Source organism: Xenopus laevis, chromosome 2S (assembly GCF_017654675.1).
Source record: "Xenopus laevis strain J_2021 chromosome 2S, Xenopus_laevis_v10.1, whole genome shotgun sequence".
NCBI classification, from domain to species: domain Eukaryota; kingdom Metazoa; phylum Chordata; class Amphibia; order Anura; family Pipidae; genus Xenopus; species Xenopus laevis.
Window position 1 is genome coordinate 81,811,798 of NC_054374.1, and position 17,170 is coordinate 81,828,967.

Genomic DNA, 17,170 nt, shown 5'->3' on the forward strand with positions numbered 1-17,170 from the left:
AAAGGGGAAGGAAACCTAGTCGGCGCAAACCCCCCACCCCCCCTCCCGTTTGTTGCCCACCCTCCCTCCTCCCCCCGGCCTACCTGTCCCACTGGGCAAATGCCCCTTACTTGTTACTTACCCTTCTGCGCAGGTCCCAGTCCAGGGAGTTCACCGACGACATCTTCTTCCACGCGATCTTCTTCCTGCTTTGAACGGCGCATGCGCAGTAGGATCATTTCGCCGGTACGATCTACTGCGCATGCGGGTGACTTTTGGCGCATGCGCAGTAGATCCGTACCGGCGAAATGATCCTACTGCGCATGCGCCAAAACGCCGTTCACAGCAGGAAGAAGATCGCGTGGAAGAAGATGTCGTTCTGTGAACTCCCTGGACTGGACCTGCGCAGAAGGGTAAGTAATATGTTAGGGGCATTTGCCCAGTGGGACGGGTAGGCCAGGGGGGAGGAGGGAGGGTGGGCAACAAACGGGAGGGGGGGTGGGGGGTTTGCGCCGACTAGGTTTCCTTCCCCTTTAAAGCTGTGACTTAAGGTGGCCACAGACGCACAGATAATATCGTATGAAACAATTTTTCGTATGATATACGGTGCATGTAAGGTGTATCGGCAGAAGAATTGGATATCGGTCGGCTCGTCGATCGGGCTGGATGGAAAATTTTGATTGGGTGCCTTTGAAGTAGAGTTCTGCATGGAACCAATTTCTAAGACCCGGACCTAAATCCGCAGTCCGCAACCCGAACTGCGACCCACATATTTAGCCACTTTGAACCGATACCCGACCCGGGCCCGCAACTGCCTTATCCGCAATCTGCCGACCACCATCAAACCGGAACTGATGTTGCCTGCAAACTGGAAGTGAGATCATCAAACATGGCCAATAGTCGAGAGGGAGAGGGACAGAAGTGCGCCCTGTGATGTAAGAGAGCTGTGCCGGAAGTCAGATGGGAGGGGGAGATGAGTGGAGAAAAAGCAGCAGGAAGAGACCTGCAACCCAACCTGCATCTGAAAAGTTTACCCTTGTTCCACAGGGTACCCGCTTTTTTTTGTAGGTAATCTGCATGTACCCCGACCCGCTGCAGGACTCTACTTTGAAGGCACCCAAACATTGGCCATTGTTAGTGCTGAATCATTAGATACAGGTAGAATTCTATTGTTTCTACCTGTATATCTGACGATTCAGCTCTACACGTGTGTATTGAAACAAACAATGTTTCTTGGAAAGATCTTTTCCAAGAAAGATCATAATTGTTACGTCTATGGCCACCTTTAGTCTGGGACATTGTTGTGTATGTTGCAACAGACTGCAGCAGCTAAGGAATGTTGAGTAAACTGATCTGTACACAAACTGACCTTGGCAATATCTGAAACAGAATTCCAATAACCACCACTTAGAGCGAACTTTCCGCTTCCTATTCTTGCTAGGATTTCTTCTGGTGTGTCATCTGGTCCATTTGCAAAAGGAGTGTATCTGAAATATGAAGAAAATATACAACATGACAATAGCGGTAATCACAAAAAAGTGCTTTTACCAGGCCCTAGAGCAAGTAACTGAACTGGGAAGTTATTGCACTTGTTTTATAACCCATTTACATATATTCCCCTGATTTAAAAGGTTTTAGCGTCTTGTTCACTTACCCCGTCAGCATTGTATAAAGCAGCACACCCAGACTCCATATATCACATGCCGCATCGTAGCCTTGACGCTTTAAAACCTATAAAGGACAAAAATAGAGACAAATATAAAATCAAGCCTAGCTCAGCATTATTCTTGGTATTTATTTGCAATTCAATGGGGGGAATTCGCAAAGTGTAGAGAGCCCATTTTTGGAATAAAAGTGGTGGTAAATTGGTGTAAAATACTTTCTCCATATTCACAAACAGAAATCCGCCTAAATTCTGACTCAATAGACACTTTTCATATTTTAGTGAAAGAAAGACAATTTACAGGCACTTTTATGAATTTGCCTTTCAAATGACATAAAAATGGCGCAAAAACGTCATTTTAAACGACATTTTCAAAATGGAGTGAAGTTAAGTATAACTCTTCCCCATGTGTCAGATCAATTCTAAAGGTGGCCATACACAGGGAGATCCTCTCTTTTGGTGATGTTGCCAAAACAGCGGATCTCTCCTTGATATGCCCACATTGAAGTGGGCGATATCGGGCTGATCCGTTCGTGGGCCATAGGGCCCAATGATCGGATCAGAAAGAAAGCCAAATGGACGGTCTGATCGAGGGACCGCATCAACGAATAGATGCGGCCACGATTTTTAACCCTGCCTGATCGACATTACTGATATGTAAAAGTTTTTTAACTCACACTTGTGTTAATATACTAGTTTTAGCTCAATAAATGAGGCAATATTAGCAATCTGAGTGAACATATTATCTAAAGGAAAAGTAAAGCCTCCCAAGTAATTTTTTCGTTTAAGCAGCAGACACTTGGCCTAAGATAAAACAAAATTCTGTCACAAATCCCTATATTATGAAAAATAGCATTTTTTGTATTTAGATCCTAATATCTTGTTACAGAATTGGAATCACACAAACATGTAGGCAGATTTAAAAAGCCCATGTTATCCTGAAAACAACGATGTATCATTTTTCTAGGTAAAATAAACCCTCTCTCCCCTCTATAGACAAATTCAGAAACAAATGTTGTTAAAATGTTGTGCAAAAGACAAAATCTGAAAACGGTCTGTTTAAAAGACAAGTTCAGATTTGTGAATTTGGTGGGGAATCAGACACTTTCATTTCCACTTTTATTGTCTCAATATCACCACTTTCGTGGATTTCCCCCATTGTGTTCAGCAAACAACCAGATTTCATGGATAAGGTGTGAATTATGTAGACATTTCATGCAGGTGTGATTAAACATCAGCGCCAATGAAGGCTCTAAGCACCTGTTCATTACTTGCCCCAAAAGGGGGAGCTCTCTGTGAACATATTTGAAGCAATGAAAGATTTTATAAAGCAATCCATGGAATACAACTTGGCCTGTTTAGTGACAGATTTTGTGATAAGATGCTTTTCATTTCTCTTTTCATGCCTGAAAGCATTCTATGTAACCATGCAGACAAGATGCTAGACATGGACATTGAGGCTCTCATGTAGTTACATAGTTAGATCAGGTTGAAAACACACACACACACACACACACACACACGCAGACTTTACTGAGAAAATGGATCATCTCTATCCCTTTTTTTCTCTATGACTTGATGGGCATATGCGCAGAACGCAGTGCAGTGGAAATTACAACAATTCAATCGACTCAGATTAGAGAACTTCTTCCTAGTTACACTAACTGTGAGGACAAGATGACTTACCTCAGGAGCCACAAAATTTGCAGTATAGCATGGAGTCATAAGCAAACCATTTTCTGCCCTGAGTTGCTTTGCAAAGCCAAAGTCACAATTCTAATAGACTCAGGGTTCCCAGACTCATCCACACAAAGAATATTGCTTGGCTTGAGATCCCGGTGGACGACCTAAAATGTATGAACATGAAAAGAATTGTGAAGAATATGTAATACATTAAACAATGTACAGTGCCCTAAATCTTACATAAAGCCTATCATAGTTCAGTATAGTCATACATAGATCCTGCATTTAAAGCATAGAGAGTCCAGTGAAGAAACAGCCCAATGCTGCTCCCCGAACTGCCTTCACCTACCTTCCCGCTGGCTATAATGAAAAATCGCCAGCGAGATGGCACTCGCGGCCCTTTGTTTTCCGAAGTCGTCTAAAGTTGCCTCACGAGGAAACTTCGGGCGTCTTTGGAAAACGAAGTGCAGCAAGTGCCATCCTGCTGGCGATTTTTCATTATAGCCGGCGGGAAGGCAGTTCAGGGAGATTGTCCCATGAAGAAGAGGCGATTTGTCGATGGGGCGACTAATCTCCCCAAATCTGCCTGTGTGTCCTTACCCTTATTAAATGTGCCTCTAGAAGTCTGCAATCTGAGCATCATGCAGGATAAATTGTAAAGTAAATTGGGGCTGTCCACTATAAACAGCTTTTTCTAACCCAGATATTGTGTAACTGCAGATAAGATTAGTGTCGTTACTATTGGTAAAGGCTAATGCCAAACGGCTGAAAATCGACCTGCTGGAATACACAGGCTGAGAATCGGCCCCCCTACACTGGCATTAGCATCCTCTCCTGTCTGCTACCGTGTGCAGGCACATGCAGCCGATTTCGATATGTTTGCCAAAATGAGCTGCATATCGGTACAGGAGGCTAATACCAGTGTAGGGTTCCAATTAATCTATATACTAACTGTTTGATACTTATTTAATATGTATTTATAATTTAATATGCATATCAGAACAACTCTTAAGCTGCTATCTTTGTAAAGTGTACTTAATCCTAATGGCTTGATGTTTAAGTGGAAACACATAAAATATATTTGAATGCATATTTCATGATAAGCTGAAGGAGAAAACGTACCCACTGGGAGTGGAGGTATTCTACGGTTTTGGTTATCGTGTGTAGCACTGCACTTGCCTCTCGCTCAGAGAAGAACTTTTGCCGCAGTATTTTATCTAAAAGTTCCCCTCCCTTCATTAGTTCCGTTACTAAATACACATATTTTCCATCATCATACACCTGCAACATAAAAATAAGTCGATCAGTACATTACGCTAATAGTCAATTTAAACCCCTATTTAAAAAGAGCACAACAGACAAAACAGTGTTGTCTAATGAAATCAAAAGTGTTTTATTTAATGAAATACATGCATTATGATTTTTAAAGGGATCCTGTCATCGGAAAACATGTTTTTTTCAAAACGCATCAGTTAATAGCACTACTCAAGCAGAATTCTGCACTGAAATCCATTTCTCAAAAGAGCAAACAGATTTTTATATTCAATTTTGAAATCTGACATGGGGCTAGACATTTTGTCAATTTCCCAGCTACCCCTGGTCATGTGACTTGTGCCTGCACTTTAGGAGAGAAATGCTTTCTGGCAGGCTGCTGTTTTTCTTTCTCAATGTAACTGAATGTGTCTCAGTGGGACATGGGTTTTTACTATTGAGTGTTGTTCTTAGATCTACCAGGCAGTTGTTATCTTGTGTTAGGGAGCTGCTATCGGGTTACTTTCCCATTGTTCTTTTGTTTGGCTGCTGGGCGGAAAAGGGAGGAGAATGATATCACTCCAACTTGCAGTACAGCAGTAAAGAGTGATTGAAGTTTATCAGAGCACAAGTCACATGACTTGGGGCAGCTGGGAAATTGACAATATGTCTAGCCCCATGTCAGATTTCAAAATTGAATATAAAAAAATCTGTTTGCTCTTTTTTGAGAAACGGATTTCAGTGCAAAATTCTGATGGAGCAGCACTATTAACTGATTTATTTTGAAAATTTTTTTTTTCTTATGACAGTATCCCTTTAAATGTATTTTACTAGCTTTAAGGCATGATGCTCCAAATGACATTTTCCATATGCAGGTTCAACTGCGCAACTGGGATGGTAGAGTTCCGTACATAAATTATTATGCTTTTTTAAGGATATAGTTCTCCTTTAAATTCACTAACTCTAGAAGTGGAAGAATTTAGCCTGGTTACAGTTATGCTCAACATCTTGCAAGTACACATACGTACAGGTATAGGACCTGTTATCCAGAATGCTCAGGACCTGGGGTTTTCCGCATAAGGTATCTTTACGTAATTTGGATCTTCATATCTACATTCTACTAGAAAATTATTTGAACTTTAAATAAACCCAATAGGCTGGTTTTGCTTCCATTAAGGATTAATTATATCTTAGTTGGGATCAAGTACAAGATAATGTTTTATTATTACAGAGAAAAAGGAAATCATTTTAAAAAATTGGAATTATTTGGATAAAATGGAGTCTATGGGAGACAGCCTTTCCGTAATTTGGAGCTTTCTGAATAATGGGTTTCTGGATAACGGATCCCATACCTGTATATATTTTTCATTTTGATTGAACTGGAGCTCAAACCCAAAAAGAAAGAAATAAAGTTGAGCCAAGAAGAAAAGCCAAATCATACTTACATCTTTTAATGTAATGATATTAGGATGCTGCCCATATCGCAACAGTATTTCTATTTCCTCAGTGGGGTCTCTCTTGCTCTTGTCAATAATCTAAATAATGAAAAGAAATGTTTACGAAGACAATTAAAACAGTTTCCAAAACCTCTCTAATAGTTTTATAAAAATAACAATATAGTTGAACTTCTCGGATTCAGACATAATATGAGTTATAGCAGGGACAGTTATAATTCAATGATTTGGTTTATGTCTGTGCAATAAAGTGAAATTACAGTTCAAAATAGTAAACAAGGGTTTGATTAAAAAGACAAAACAAGAGTCCAGAAATCACGTGTAACTCAGAAGTGGATGGTCTAACTAGACCTGTAATGATCATGCAACGCACAGATAAACTGCCATGCATTAAAGGGGTTATTCACCTTTGAGTTAACTTTTAGTATGACGCAGAGTAATGTTCTGAGACAATTTGCAGTTGGTTTTTGTTTTTATCATTTGTGGTTTTTGAGTTATTTAGCTTTTTGTTCAGCCGCTCCCCAGTTTGCAATTTCAGTAACCTAGTTGGTAGGGTAATTTGAATAAGAGACTGGAATATGAATATGAGATTGTCCGAATAGAAAGATGAGTAATAAAAAGTAGCAGTAACAATAAATTTGTAGCCTTACAGAGCATTCATTTTTAGATGTCAGTGACCCCCTTTAGAAAACTGGAAAGCATCAGAAGGAAAAGGCAAACATTTAACAAACTGTAAAAAATAAATAATGGAGACCAATTTAAAAATTGCTTAGAACTGGCCAATTTATAACATACTAAAAGTTAAATTAAAGGTGAACCACTTTTTTTTAACTGCATGGAGGTTTAGGCAGAATAAAAGGGAAAATAAAATGAATAGGGTCATATACACCAGTGTGTTTTTTCTTTGGTACAATACACAACTACAAAAAAAAGCCTCTCAAAGGAAATGGCAACTTGACCTACCTCACTTGGTGGTTGTCCCCTCAACCTAGAACACCGTCATTTTGGTGGAGGCTTCCAGCACATTGTTAATCACTTTCCGAGGCAAAAAATCTCAGAAAGATAAGCTCATTGAAGCTCTATTTTTATTGTTTTTGTATATTTGATACCCTAAAAACAGATTTACAGTTTAACAAAAACTCAAAATGCTGCCACCGGTCCCCCAGACTGGAGATGATTAAACTTGAGGTGACACTATGCTACACAGACATGCTTCTTTGGAAGACATCATACCTAATTACCAAAAACCTTTCTATAAGACTGAATATGCTGTAAAAGTGGTGTTAGCAAGGTAGTATTGTAGCAACTATTGTGATATAATACCTACCTTTACTGCATACTCCATGTTGGAAACCTTGTGAATACACCTTTTTCAAATAGAATAGGAACCCACGCCAATATCTTCCTTTAGCTCATAGCCATCTGTGAACTGGATGCTGTTCCTATGAAGCTAGAAATAAGTTTACATTAGTTCACATTCATGTTAGGCAGCATTCATCGAAAGTTAAAGATTTTAAACCTTAAATGCAAATTAAGACTAAAGATGAATGGAAAGAACAAAAGAGAATTGCGGCAAGGTACTTTCTTGTCTGTGGGAGAGACATAAATATATAAAATACAGGTATGGGACCGGTTATCCATAATGCTTGGGACCTAGGGGTTTTCTAGATAACGGATCATTAATGCCTTAGATGAATGGTTCTTGGATCTTCATGCCTTAAGTATCATGGAAACGTTAAATAAACCCAATAGGCTGGTTTTGCCTTAGTACTTTGATCCAAACTAAGATATTATTAATCCTGTTTTATTATTACAGAGAAAAAGGGAATCATCTTTGAAAATTTGGATTATTTGATTAAAATGGAGTCTCTAGGAGAAGGCTTTTCAGTAATTTGGATAATAATAATAATAATGGGTGTGTGTGTGTGTGTGTATTTAAATATTTATTTGAAAGCAAAAGTTGCCAAATTACATATTAGTTTATTTTGTGACATTTCACTTGATTCACTGGAATTTAAAAAACCAAGAAAATAGTATGAAGAATGGCTGAAGAAGAACGATTCAGTCTACTCTGAGCTTTTTTTTATTGGCACCTTTATCTCATTCTGCACGTAGAAATGCAAAAACAAAGCATGCTTGTGTTGGTTCTGGTGAACTGTGTTTCACTATAGTTAGTAATAATAAATGTACATACATATCACATATAAGGTAGGTGCTGGTCCTATATACCTATAAAAAACTGAATGTGTAACTGCATTACTGAAAGCTACAAATGTATGTACACTCATATGATAAAAAGTACTTACTGGAACAATAGCATGTACCCCAACTGCTTGCATAGCTTGGCTTTCGTCCTCAGATGAAATGGCAACAAAGCTAAACCCACGGAAGAGCTGGTGTGCATTGGCACTTGCTGGGATACCAGGAGAATCTATTTGGCAAAAATCATAGTAATTATACACAAGGCACCCGACTGGGCTCAGATAAAGAAGTGATTTGGTATGTTAAAAGTAGGGATGCACCGAATTCAGGATTCGGTTTGGGATTCGGCCAGGATTCAGCCTTCTGCAGCAGGATTCAGCAAATCCTTCTGCATCGCTGAACCAAATCCTAATTTGCATCTTTCGCAAAGGATTCAGGGGTTCAGCCGAATCCAAAATAGTGGATTCAGTGCATCCCTAGTTAAAAGACAGCTAAATAAACCCAGGGGAAGAAGAACAACAAACTAAAGGGGATTGTAGGATTACACAGTGTAGCAATCAGAGAGCAGCAATAGTTTTTATACTTTTTCCATGAGAGACCAGTAATTAGAATTTTAACAAGCATTGTGTAAAAAGGACCAGTAACATCATTTTTTTTATTAAACAAATAAAAATTAAAGCCTGCATATAATACCCCTGACCTAATAGATATTCCATATTCACCCTCCTTTTACCTGAAAAGTCCCCAGTAAAAACTGTGTAAAAAGTGTGGATTTGTGAATGAAAAAGAACTGCAAATTCTTTGTATGTGAGAAGTTGGAATTTTATTTGTGAATTTTAATACAGGCAAATATGTGTAAAATGCAGTAAAATCAGTGTGTGATATTTTCAGTCACGCTCTTTCCTGCCACTGGATTACAGTAAAACCTGCCTCGGGCAGAAGACTATGCAGATTGTAAAACCAAGTAATGCCAACATTAAAAAAATCCCTTCAATAATAAATCTTTACTGCAGAAATGTAACTTTTAAATACTTAATTCAATATACCATGATAAATAACTGCTTCTGGTTGTTCAGTGTCTTCTGAAATAGGTTGATATGACAACATGCCCTCAGCTAGAGTCCTGCAGCGGGTCGGGTAACCGCTTGTTACCAGCAAAAACCTGCGGTACCCTGCGGGTTGCAGGTAGAAGCGGGTATAGACATGGGTCGGTGGTTCTCCGGGTTTCCAGGTCTTCACAAAAATATTTTTTTTCTGATCACGCCTACTTCTAATGATGTCACTTCCGGTTTACAATGACAGAACTTCCTGTTTCTTGATGGTCAGCGGGTCGCGGATCAGGTTGCTGATAAGGTACTTGCGGGTCGAGCTGGTAAGTATGCGGGTCGGGTTTAACAAATTGGTTCCACACAGGACTCTAACCTCAGCTACATCCTGCGTGCCTGCTCAAAATCCCTTATCCAACTTCTTCTATGACCGGAAGTTACTTGCTGCACCAGTTTCAGCCTGTTTTATAATTGTTCTTCTTCTATGTTCATGCTCCTCGCATACAAGTTGGGAAGAGGGGCTTTGTAGGCAGACGTATCTCATTGCCTTTGTGATTTATTACTGTAAGCACTGTGAGTAGTGAAGACAAGTGCAAGATGATAGGGGTCTTCTGTGATTTATGGCTGACCAGGGTGCTTTTTGCAAAATTTACAGAAACAAACCAGACTGAGGAATAACAGGTCGGCTGAAAATCATTGTTAGCACCACAGCAAGTGACTTTCGGTCCAGTGACAGGTGGTGTGCGCACGTAGGATGTAGCTGACGGCACAACCGTAAACAGACATTTATCAAGGTATTTTTGACTAAGCAAATAATTAACATTGTGCAGTATGGAGGTATTACTGAAGGGGGCTTCAATGGCTTTTAAAAATAATTAGTGTTGCTTGTCCTTTAAAATGTAAAATTTTCTGCTCTTCAGACAAAGTTGACACGGGCTGCCAAGTATGCCTTAAAGGCATAGTTCACATTTAAGTTTACTTTAATATGTTATAGAATTGCCAATTCTTAGTAACTTTTCAATTAGTCATTAATGTTTTATGGTTTATTTATTTGCCTTCTTTTTCTGCTTCTTTCTAGCTTTCACATGGGGGCCCACAGATCCCGTTAGCCAAAAACCTATTTCTCTGTGATAGAGTATTGCGCGGGTCCATTTTTTGGAACCCGTACCCGAAATCCGCAACGCGCATTCTTAAACGCAAGTGCCTTATCCGCAACCCGGACCCGCTGACCATCAAGAATCAGGAAGTGCTGTCATTGTAATTCCCAGACTGAAGGAAAAAATTATTCAAATAATTTATATAGTGTAATTAAAGTTAATTTTGCTTGACTAATGTGATAAAATAGGATTTTGAATATTTTTTTTGGGTGACGGGTCCCCTTTAACAACGCTTCCAACCAAAAGGAAGACAGTGCATGTGAATAGCACAGAAGGTCTTCATAGAGCCTATTCACAAAAGCTCCCTAAAAAAATTCAAATTGAGGAAACTACAGAGCACTCTACACTTTTCTTTGTGATCCAATGCCGCATCATTCTGTAACAGCTATTCATTGCATTACCAAGACAATACTAAGAACAAAGAAAATAGTGGTCTATTGCCAAGCGATGTGGTTTTGTTGAGAATCAAACTGCAACAAAATCCTACATTAACACTTCCCTATGTAGTCATTCAAATTTAATTCATCTTTCCCAAACATGTTTTTGTTTTTGAAACAAATAAAAAAACTAAAGGACTACATCCTAAAAATGAATATGGCTAGAAATGCCATATGTTTTATACTGAACCAGCTTAAAGGTTCAGCATCTCTATATAGCAATGATCCAGGCCTTTGAAGTTGTCACAGGAGCTTCTCATCTTGGATTATCTGTGACACGCACATGCTCAGTGGGCTCTGAACAGCTGATGAGAAGCTAAGCTTACAGCAAATCATTAAGTAGTAAATGGAATATGCCTGTCGTAATATGGTGCTACTGGGCTGATTATTACATTTTGATGTTAATTGTGCTTGTTTTGGAGCTGCCAGGTACCAATAATCTGATTAACTAATCAGCCTTATATTGTGACATTTCTATTCTATGTGTGCTGTATATTTTGAGTCAGTCCCTAAACTCAGTAAGTGACAGCAGCAGAGCATGTGCAGTGAATCAACAGAAAAGAAGATGGGGAGCTACTGGGGCATCTTTGGAGACACAGATCTTTACTGCTGAAGGGCTGTGGTTGCCTTGGGCTGGAAAAGAACCCCAATACATAATGGGCAATATTTCTGCCCTACTTCTTTAGTTAAGCTTTAGTTCTTTAAAAATAAAAAGACCACTTAAATTTTTTCGTAGTTTTCCTCTTATGTGACATAACCTTTTCACTCCATCAAAACACATGGCTTCTAGTCTGCCATTTGCCAACATCTTGATTACTTGAGCATATTCTGAAAGAAGGAAAATAAAATATTTTATTCTTGCATTTCTTTGCCAAAATCCGCCACGTGCGTTTGCGCCAGAGCAGACAAGGATTCCGGATGTGAACAGAGAAGATTCGGCTAGCAGTCAGGGGCTGATTTCAGGCTGCGGGTTTCAGCCCTAGACGAAAACTGCTATTTAAAAATGTAAAAGGTAGGGATGCACCAAATCCAGGATTCGGTTCAGGTTTCGACCTTTAAGCAGGATTAGGATTCGGCCGAATCCTTCTGCCCGGCCAAATTTGAATTTGCATATGCAAATTAGGGTTGGGGAGGGAAATTCTATGACTGTCACAAAAGTTAAAAATGTTTTCCCCTTCCCACCCCTAATTTGCATATGCCGAATCTTTCACGAAGGATTCGGGGGGTTTGGACGAATCTTTCACGAAGTGGATTCGGTGCATCCCTAGTAAAGGGCGTTTCTATTAAGGTGGCACGGGGGGGGGTGGAGCTGCACATAAAATTCCACTCACCTTGTCCATCTTCTTTGAAGACCAGCTCTCGCTTTTCCGATTCATTCTCATTCTTACCTCGCCTTCTGTTTTTGCCTCCCTTACCTTGAAATAAATAGAAAACCCATTCAATCAGTATGTAAAAGTGCGAGTGGTACAGAAATCCCACTGCACTTAGTGTTCCATGTCTGTGCTATAGTTTTTATGATGCCAAACTAAACCTGACAAGAGGCTACTGCTGTCAAACTGGAGGCTCAAGCTCCATGCAGCCATACATCGTATGGTCCTCAGCCTGCCACAGAAATGCTAAATGCACTACACAGTATACAATTAGAATTGTACCATTGTAAATGTATAGCTTCTATGAATAACAAAAGGAAAGTGTTCCGACATCTGTGAAAGTGGGACACACAGGACAGGTAGCATGTTCCTTCAACTGGCTGAAGTACAAATGAAAAGTACAGTCAGCAGAAGGATAATGTGCCCCCAGCAGACAAAGGGCAATCAATACAGCTACAGGAAGGGATACATTACAACAGATCCACTTTCTTCTGCCTGCATTCAAAACACAGATGGAGCAAAGTGGAGGATCCGCTGTGTGTATACACTAAACTCTCCTTAACCAACATAGCAAGTTAGAATATGCAAAGAGGACTGAAGGCATTGCAGATATCTCCAATTTCAAATATAAAGTAATTAAGCAGTCTAAAATGGGGAAATGTTCCCTGGAGGTTTAAATGAGAACTAAATAAGTAGGTAGAAATGTTGTACATGATATTTTGTGCTTCTGTACAAGCCCAAGGCAGTAAAGATCCATGTCTCCAAAGATGCCCCAGTAGCTCCCCCCGTCTTCTTTTCTGCTGATTCACTGCACATGCTCTGTGCTGCTGTCACTTACTGAGAATAGAGACCCACTCACAATATACAGTACACATAGAATATAAATGTCACAGTATAAGGCTGATTAGTAATTAATATAAATAATTACCACATGGCAGCAAAGAAACCAGTGCAATTAGCATCAGAATTTAATAATCAGCCCTGTAGCATCAGCTTATATTATAGTCAAACTTCATTTTCAGCTTGATAATTAGCGACGACCCCTAAGCTTAGCTTCTCAACAGCTGCTCAGAGCCCACTGAGCATGTGAGTGTCACAGACACTTTCCAAGATGGTGACCCCCTGTGACAAGTTTGAAGTCCTGGATCATTGCTGCTATTGACAAGCTGAAACTTTAGGCTGGTGCAATAAATTCACAATATAAAATATGGCACATTCATCTCAATTTCCAAAAATGTGAAAAATGTATGGCTCAGAGCAGATACTGGTATGGGACCTGTTATCCAGAATGCTTGGGCACTGATGTTTTCCAGGTAACGGATCTTTCCATAATTTGGATCTTCATACCTTAAGTCTACTTGAAAATCATGTAAACTTTAAATAAACCCAATAGACTAGTTTTGCTTCCAATAAGGATTAATTATATCTCAGTTGGGATCAAGTACAAGCTATTGTTTTATTATTACAGAGAAAAGGGAAATTTTTAAAAATTTGGATTATTTCATTATAATGGAGTCTATGGTAGACATAGGACTATTTTCATTCATCCAGGTCATGGTATAACTAATATAGGTAAATCTACAACAACTGGACTGGCTGAGTACTCATTGAAGGCGTTTCACTACTCGTCCGAGCAGCTTCTTCAGTTCAACCCACTGAAGAAGAAGCTGCTCAGATGAGTAGTGAAACGTCTTCAATGAGTACTCAGCCAGTCCAGTTGTTTTAGATTTACCTATACTAGATCTATGGTAGGCAGGCATTACGTAATTTGGAGCGTTCTGGATAACGTGTTTCCGGATAACGGATCCCATACCTGTACAAGGAAGTGGCTAATGCTATTCATTTGATCTTAGTGTGGCATGAAATAAAAAGTGCAGAGAAGCCACATAATTAAGAAAAAGGACTATAAATAAGTGCTATAATTTGCAGTTTATCTGATCAAAGTGGATTGCCAGCTTGCAATAAAAGGGGTTCACCTTTAAGTTACATTTTAGTATGATGTACAGAGTGATATTCTGAGACACTTTGCAATTGGTTCATTTTTTACTGTTTGAAGTTTTGAGTTTAGTTTTTTTATTCAGCTGCACTCCAGATTGCAATTTCAGCAGTCTGGTTGCTAAGGTGCCAATTACCCTAGCAACCACACACTGATTTGAATAAGAGACTGGAATATGAATAGGAGATGCCTGAATAGAAAATGGAGTAATAAAAAGTAGCAATAGATTTATAGCTTTAGAGAGCATTTTTTTTTAGATGGGTCAGTGACCCCCATTTTAAAGCTGGGAAGAGTCAGAAGAAAAAGTCAAATAATTCAAAAACTATAAATAAGAAAAAATTAAGTCGAATTGAAAAGTTGCTTAGAATTGGCCATTCTAAAAGACACACAAAGTTAATGGAAAGGTAAACCACTCCTTTAACTCTTTGGCTATACAGTTTTTGCCTCAAAGCAAAGAAACCAAAATATTGCACCTTCTTTAAAGGGATACTATCATGGGAAACCATGTATTTTTCAGTTAATAGTGCTACTCAAGCAGGCTTCTGCACTGAAATCCAATTCTCTGCCTGAAAGCAGTTGCATCCTGAAAATCCTGAAGTGCTGGCTCTTTCTGAAAGCACATAACCAGGCACAACGACCAGAGATGGCGCCTACACACCAATATTACAACTAAAAAATTACACTTGTTGGGTTAAGAATGACATTTTACAAGGTAGAGTGAATTATTTACAGAGTAAACAGTGTAATTTAGAAATAAAAACTATAAAAATAATGACCGAATCCCTTAAAGGACGCTCATGCAGTGGTTTGCTCAGCAGGCTCATCATGTGCATATGTGCGAGGTCAAATGCACGTACATTGTACATTAATCATATAAAAATCTGTGGCATTGAGAATAGCAGCCACACAATGGGAGCTCCCTCCTCATGCGAACACTCTAGTGCAAGCACGGAGCTTTTATTTTTTTAAAAAACAAACCCACTATTGTTTCCCCTCCCCAAAAGCAGTGCAGACTCAAACCCACACCTCCATTGGAGAAACATTTTTTTTTTTTGGGACAGGTGCGTTTTAACAAGCCATCTTTTGAGCACCCGAGCCACAGCAGATTCAAAGTCGAAACAGTAGCAGGTGATGCAACAGGGTCACTTTTACAGCAGAATGTATTAAAGGGGTAGTTCATATTTAAGTTAACTTTAAGTATGTTATAGAATGGCCAATTCAAACTAACTTTTCAATTGGTCTTCGTTATTATTGTTAAAGGTGAACAACCCCTTTAATCTGAACCACGAATTCAACACTGTCATGTGATTTATTATAAAGTATTATCTTATAATACACAAAAGCCATGAATATCTTGTAAATGATATCCTTATAAACACTGAGTTCTGATGTCATCAGTTATAAACGGTGCATTCTGATGTCATTTCTATCACATGACTCACTGAAACATGTGTATTGTAATAAATAAAGTACCCCAGTTGCAAAATGAGGATATTAGAAGTTCCCTCGGAGTTCCATGACCTGTTTAAAAACACTCGGCCTACGGCCTCGTGCTTTTATATGGTCATGAAACTCCTCGGTAACTTATAATATCCTTATATTTTACAAGAGGGGGTACTTTATTCACTATATGTACACAGTATATGGCGAGTCGGTCAGACAAAAAAAATGGCAGCCTGTGCAGTGAATCAGCAGAAAACAAGACTGAGATACTAGGAGCCCTGTTAGGGTAAGGTCACACTGTGAGATTCGGGGGGAGATTTAGCCGCCCATTCAGGGAGAGTCAGGGAGACTTATCGCCTCATTTTTGGGGCGACTAATCTCCCTAAACTGCTTCCCCCGTCTTCCGACGGCTACAATAAAAAAAACGAGCAAGGCATGGCACTCACGATACTTCGTTTTTCGAAGTTTCCTCGTGAGGCGAAGCACCGCGAGTGCCAGCGGGAGGCAATTTTTCAATGTAGCAGGCGGAAGGAGTTCGGGAAGATCAGTCGCCACAAAAATGAGCCGATTAGTTGCTTGGCGACTAAATTTCACCGAATCTCAGTGTGACCATAACCTTAAAGGGCTGTGGTCCAATTGGGCAAACACAGAATCCCACAATATAAGCTGGAAGGTTTCTAGCAGAATTCCTTGCCAAGGTTTAGATATCCGTTGAGTTCCAAGCTCATTTAGGTTGTTCTAAACACACAGTTCAAGGGAGCGAAAGGCCACAGGGCCAGTCATTAGAAACAGATTGGGCTCAGCTGAAATGAATTCGAATTCAGTCTTCAAACGTGTGTTAATGGATTGCGCCGCCCAGGTCTACTTAGCACTAGCGCTTATCACTAGTAATAGACAGCAGCGCACTGGATGCTTTTATCCACTGCCAAGCCCTGTCGTATCAGCCAGGCCTATTGGCGCCGGTACGGTCTCTCCCCTACCTTTATTCTTTGGCATAGCGCAGTGTGAGAGCGAGCTCCGCCGGTACGAGTTGGCTAATTCTGTCGCGTAGGAAGCGTTACTCTTCTGATGTCAGCTACCTCAGTGCTTCAAGTCGGTAAAGCGGCAGCCAGAGAGAAAACGCAGTCTGTACAGCCGCGTGCGTAGGGAACCGGTGCGCGATGTATGTGCGTAACACACTGACGCCGGAAGTAACGATGAAACGTCACATAGACGTCACTGCACCTTTAACACGAAGGCTTCTTTTTTTTTCAATTAACTTTATTGGATGCAGGAAATAGATTACGGAAGTAGATGGATTCCGTTCATTTTATATAAGCACCAGCTAATTCCTATCCTAGCTGGCCGTACACAGAGAGATCTGCTTGTTTGGCGATGTCGCCAAAGGAGCGGATCGCTCCATGACATGCCCACTTTGAGGTGGACGATATTGCTCTGATCCAATCGTCGGCCCAACAATCGGATCATAGTGCTGCAGAGACGGGCAGTC

General features: G+C 39.9%; 1 long non-coding RNA gene and 1 pseudogene across 2 annotated transcripts; one reads left to right on the forward strand and one right to left on the reverse strand.

The window, feature by feature from the left end:
- Positions 1 to 1,244: 1,244 nt before the first annotated feature.
- On the reverse strand, positions 1,245 to 9,521 carry LOC121400609 (annotated as a pseudogene).
- LOC121400610 lies at positions 9,521 to 11,733 on the forward strand. Of its 2 annotated transcripts, XR_005965850.1 has the most exons (3): positions 9,521 to 9,604; positions 9,934 to 10,072; positions 10,357 to 11,733. It is a non-coding gene; the product is annotated as an uncharacterized LOC121400610 (long non-coding RNA). The 2 variants fall into 2 exon arrangements; XR_005965849.1 differs by lacking the exon at positions 9,521 to 9,604 and having other exon boundaries at positions 9,611 to 10,072.
- The last annotated feature ends 5,437 nt before the right edge of the window (positions 11,734 to 17,170 follow it).